Source organism: Sus scrofa, chromosome 1, assembly GCF_000003025.6.
Source record: "Sus scrofa isolate TJ Tabasco breed Duroc chromosome 1, Sscrofa11.1, whole genome shotgun sequence".
Classification (NCBI taxonomy): domain Eukaryota; kingdom Metazoa; phylum Chordata; class Mammalia; order Artiodactyla; family Suidae; genus Sus; species Sus scrofa.
Window position 1 is genome coordinate 16,814,436 of NC_010443.5, and position 5,516 is coordinate 16,819,951.

Genomic DNA, 5,516 nt, shown 5'->3' on the forward strand with positions numbered 1-5,516 from the left:
AGGGTTGTGGAACCAGGAAATCCCAAGAACCCCGAGGCCAGGATACCCGGGCAGCTGGATCCTGGGCCGACTCCGCTCCTCACATGTTGGTCAATCTGTGTGGTCTCTGTTCTCTCATCTGCCTCATTAGAAACATGGGCTAAATATCTCTCAGTTGACTTGTTGCCCTGTGACCTCCAAGTTCATGCATTGCTTTTTCCTTGTTGCTGGTTTCAAGTCACGAGAGCAGAAATTGGGTTTTGTACTGTTCTTCCTCTTCCTTTTCACACGGCATCAGAGAGCTGGGTAGGTGGAACTCTGTCTCCTCATGGATTTAAGGAGCACGTATTGAAGTGTTGCTATCCCTCAGGCATTATGCCAGATGCTGCGTAACTGGTAAGGGAGATGGAGACTCGAGCACCTTTAGAGCATTCAGGGATCCTCATACCAGCATCAGAATCTCCTAGAGGCTGTTAATACACAGATCGCTGGGCTGCCCCTAGAGTTTCTGACCTAATAGATCTGCATCCCTTAAATTTGTATTTCTAACAAGTTACCAGGTGATGCAGCTGCTGTTGGTGGAAAGAGCCACCTTTTGAGCCCTGGTTTGTTTTCACAGCAGTTAGCGACAGCACTATTTTAGCCAGGGGTGGTTATTTTAACAGCTGGCTTCTGAACACCTCTTCAGAAAGGATCAGCCTCTGCTTGAAAAAAATGCCTCGATGAACCTGCTTGGATGGGGTGACACGCAATGGATGTCAGACAGGGGAAGTGCCTGCTTTGGAGACAATATGAGGAATTTGCGGGGTTCACTCCTAGAGGGAAAGGGCAGAGGGATGGGGAGGGTACGAAGAAGCTAGGAGAAGAGGACCAAGGAGCTGTGGCGGCGGCCGCTCCTTTGAAGGCTTTTGCACTGTAAAACCTGTCTTGTGCCTTCCCTGTGCCCCATGCACCCTCCCCAAGTCTCCAACACAAAGAGGGGGAACCTAGGAGAGAAAAGGCCATGAGAAAGTAAGGCTGCCTGGAAAACACAAGGACCCTACGGGGTTCCTGAGGCCCCATGGGCTGCTGAGCTGGGGTTTGTGGCAGTGCCGGAGCCCGCGTTGCCTGGGGTTTCAAGAGGCGGGAGACCCTCAGAGCCTCTGGGTTACGCCAAGGCTGAAAGCCAAGTTTCCATGAGGTCTTGTAGGCTGAGACAAGCATTTATTTTCTTTAGTGTGCTTTAATTTTAAACTTCAGGTCTTGAAAGAAAGAACAAACCAAGTGGAAGTTCTGTTACTATTACTATAATCACAATTATAGCCTAGTGCTCTAGTGCTGTGAACTTGTTCACATTTATAGCGCTCTTTGATGTGTGCCCCAGCCTTGTCGGAGAGAATGGGCTGGTATTAGTTTGACGTTCCTTTTGGGAAACAGAGGTGCAAAGAGATGACTCATAAAAAAGACACAGTTTCCAGCAGTTCTCCTGACAGCCAGGCCGACGACTTTCCTCCGGGTTACCCGGGAAGGGCCTTGGTTCTTAGTTCTTTAGTTTCCTGAACGAGGTAGCGATAGAGCTCAGTTAAAACTGTGAGAAAATCAACATTTAGAAGAGCTTTTTTTCTTTTCTTTTTCTTGTGTCAGTCTTATTGGAGTATAGGTGACTTACAATGTTGTGTTAGTTTCAGGTGTACAGCCAAGTGAATCAGCCATACATATACATCCATTCTATTGATTGATTGTCTTTTTAAGGGCATACCCATGGTAGATGGAGATTCCCAGGCTAGGGGTCTAATCAGAGCTCTAGCTGCGGGCCTACGCCACAGCCACAGCAACACAGGATCCCAGCTGCGTCAGCAACCTGCACCACAGCTCATGGCCCCGCCAGATCCTTCACCCACTGAGTGAGGCCAGGGATCGAACCTGTGTCCTCATGGCAACTAGTCAGATTCGTTTCTGCTGAGCCATAACGGGAACTCCCATCCATTCTTTTTCGAGTTCTTTCCCCATATAGGCTATTACATAGTATTGAATAGATTTCCCTGAGCTATGTAGTAGAACCTCTTTACCAATAGATTTGGTATGTAGTAGTGTGTATCTGCCAATCCCAACTTCCCAATCCATCTCTCCCACCAAGATTTCCCCTTTGGTAACCATAAGTTTGGTTTTCAAATCTCTGAGTCTCTTTCTATTTTATGAATAAATTCTTGTATATAATTTTTTTAGATTCCACGTATTAGTAAGCTCATATGATATTTTTCTTTTTCTGACTTACTTCTCTAAGTCCATCTATATTGCTGCAAATGGCATTATTTCATTCTTTTTTGTGGCTAAGTAATATTCCATTGTATATATGTATCATATTTTCTGCATCCATTCCTCTGTTGTTGTTCTTTTTAATTTGGGAGGGGAGAGGAAGTGGGATGGATGGGGAGTCTGGGGCTGGTAGATACCAACTATTTATTACATTTAGAATGGATAAGTAATGAGGTCCTTCTGTATAGCACAGGGAGTGATATCCAATCTCTTGAGATAGAACATAATGGAAAATAGTATGAGAAAAAGAATGTGTGTATATATATATATTTATGTATGACTGGGTCACTATGCTGTAGAGTAGAAATTGACACAACACTGTAAATCAACTATAGTCTAATAAAAAATAAAATAATAAAATAAATAGGAGTTCCTGTTGTGGCACAATGGAAACAAATTCGACTAGTAACCATGAGGATGCGGGTTCAATCCCTGGCCTCGCTCAGTGGGTTAAGGATCCGGCTTTGCCATGAGTTGTGGTGTAGGTGGCAGGTGTGGCTCAGATCTGATGTTGCTGTGGCTGTGGCATAGGCCAGCAGCTGTAGCTCCGACTGGACCCCTAGCCTGGGAAAAAAAAATTAAAGTAAATACATAAATAAATAAATAAATTAGGAGAGGATTTCAGAATATCCCAGTGAGAAGGTGAAATCCCTTTGTGTGGAACATCTCAGACCCAGAGACTTAGCTCTTTCCTTTAAATCTGCTTGTCGTTTGTCTGCAGGAGGGAGAAGGGGGGAGTGATCACACTTAACTTTCGTACATTTTACAGCCGTATCTTCCACGCTAATATAAATCTTGTAGCTGAAAAAGTCTACAGAATGTAAGAACCAGGCCAGGCCAAATCCTCTGTTTTTTGGCAACACTTACTCCATCTGTCTTTATGGTTGACAAACACATCAATTTTTACTCTAAATCAAAATGATGGGTTTCCTAGCAGCCCTAGCGTGTTTCCAGCACCAGCCCAGGGGAATCCAGGGATGACCAGGCCCCTCCTACCTAGCTTGTCTCTTTAGGGACCATCTCTAGTCAGAGGAGATCAAGTTTAACCGGACTCCCTTACAGAGCAGAGGACAAGGTCCCACAGAGCCTCGGCCAAGGCGGGGAGGGTGCAAGAGAGGCTCAGCTTCACGATGGGGGCAGGAGGTTCGAGGGCCCTTTCCTCTCCATCCTGGGCCCCAACCCCACACTTACAGACTCTCGCACTTAGTCTTGGAGACAAAGGAGGGCCAACAGGATGCGCCCAGGAGTAACAGCAGAGACTGTTCATGAAGCCCTAATGTGTCGGATTCGTTTCCTTTTCACGATGGCTCTTAAGTGAGTGTCCCTGCCTCGCGGAAGAGAGAGCTCTGTCTGGGGATTTGAAGCACCTGTGCAGTTAGTTGGAATATTATCGAGCCAGGATCTGAGCCTGTATCGCCTCAAAGCCCAATTCTACACTAGTCCATCCGTTCGTTCCCCAAGCCTGCCTGTGAGAAGATAAAAATGAGTGACGTTTTCCCATAAATGCAAATTCACATCTTTTTAAGTTGGCGATTATATTCTCAGAGTTGTGTGTGTGTGTTAAACTGTCCATTTCTTTCTTGAAATCATGGTGATGGTAGATAGAAGTTCTCTCCTCCTCCCCCACTTCTCCCCCCTCCCCCCACTCCCTCCCTCCCTCCCCTCCCCTCTTCTTCCTCCCCTCGCCCCCCCTTCTTCCTCCCCTCCCCTCCTCCCCCTCCCCTCTCTGCTCCTCCCTCTCGCTCCTCCCTCCTTCTTCCTCCATCTCTTCTTCTTCTCTTTCTCTTCCTTCCTCTCTCTCCCTCTTTCTTGGCTGACAATAACAACAACAACAACAAAACCCCCTGACAATCCTATTTAGGGCCTATGTTTCTACGAATCTTGTTTTCCTTGTTCCATAAGTTCCAAAAATCTTGGACCTCTACTTCATATAAAGCAACTCTTCATGGCTTAAGAGTAGCACAGCTCTGGAATCCAGGGCCGTGTCCACGGGCCAGGTCATGTGCTGAAACTTTGATTTAGGACTGGCTGACACAGTGCCTTTGGTTCGAGTTTGATGATAAACTGTAGCTAGGACCAGCAGGGACATTCTAGTGAAAGGCCAGCTCTCCTCTAAGCGGCAGTCTCCTGTTTCTTTAAGAGGTCCTCTTTTCCTCCCTGGATTCTCCGTAGGTCTGGTTTCTTGAATTGACAGAATGTGCAAATCAGTCCAAGACAGTCTTATTTTGTTTTCTACATGGTGATTTTCTCTGTATGGTAAAGTCTGACTTTTTTTTTTTTTTTTTTTCCTATTTCAAGCAGGCTAATGATTTTACGAACAGTGTGAAATGGAATGATGACCCTCTCGCACTTGGACGAGGCTCTGCAAATTGGGCACTGAATGAGAAACTCTGAAGCTTGCTCTGCAGCCTCCCTCGCTGACGCCACATTCCATTGTGTTCCTCAGCCGTGGACAGAGCTGCTGGCGACACCTCTCCTCTTTGGAACGCCATCACCCATGGACTCGGGGCCACCGTGAGCTGTCCATCCCTCAGCCTCCGAGTCACACCTTCAAACGCAGCTGTGTCTGCACCGTCCCAGCTCCAGACCTCTGGAGGGTCTCTCAGCGCAAAGTCCTTTCGTTTGCTTTATGGGGGTAGTAAATCATTCCACACACCATGCAGCAGAGGGAAAGGAGATTTATTAGACCTACCTCTTGGTTCTTTCAGAGTAAGATTCCCACAATGAATGATTTTCTCTCTTCAATTGTTTTCTTTTTCTCTCTTTTAAATGTTTAAATAAAATAGCCATGGAGTATCTTTAGCAGCAGACCAAGGGACTTCCAGTCCTGTCAGATCTCTGGTGATGATTTCCAAGAGGTAACAAATTATCGTCACTTTCTTTCTCTCTCTATCTCTCCTATTTGTTTCCCTTTCCTCTTTCTCACTGCCTCTTCCCCACCTCCCTTGGCCCAGAGAAAAAGGAACAAATAGGAGTTCCCGTCGTGGTGCAGTGGTTAACGAATCCGACTAGGAACCATGAGGTTGCAGGTTCGGTCCCTGCCCTTGCTCAGTGGGTTAAGGATCCAGCGTTGCCGTGAGCTGTGGTGTAGGTTGCAGACGCGGCTCGGATCCCGAGTTGCTGTGGCTCTGGCGTAGGCCGGTGGCTACAGCTCCGATTCGACCCCTAGCCTGGGAACCTCCATATGCCGCAGGAGCGGCCCAAGAAATAGCAACAACAACAACAAAAATTAAAAAAAAAAA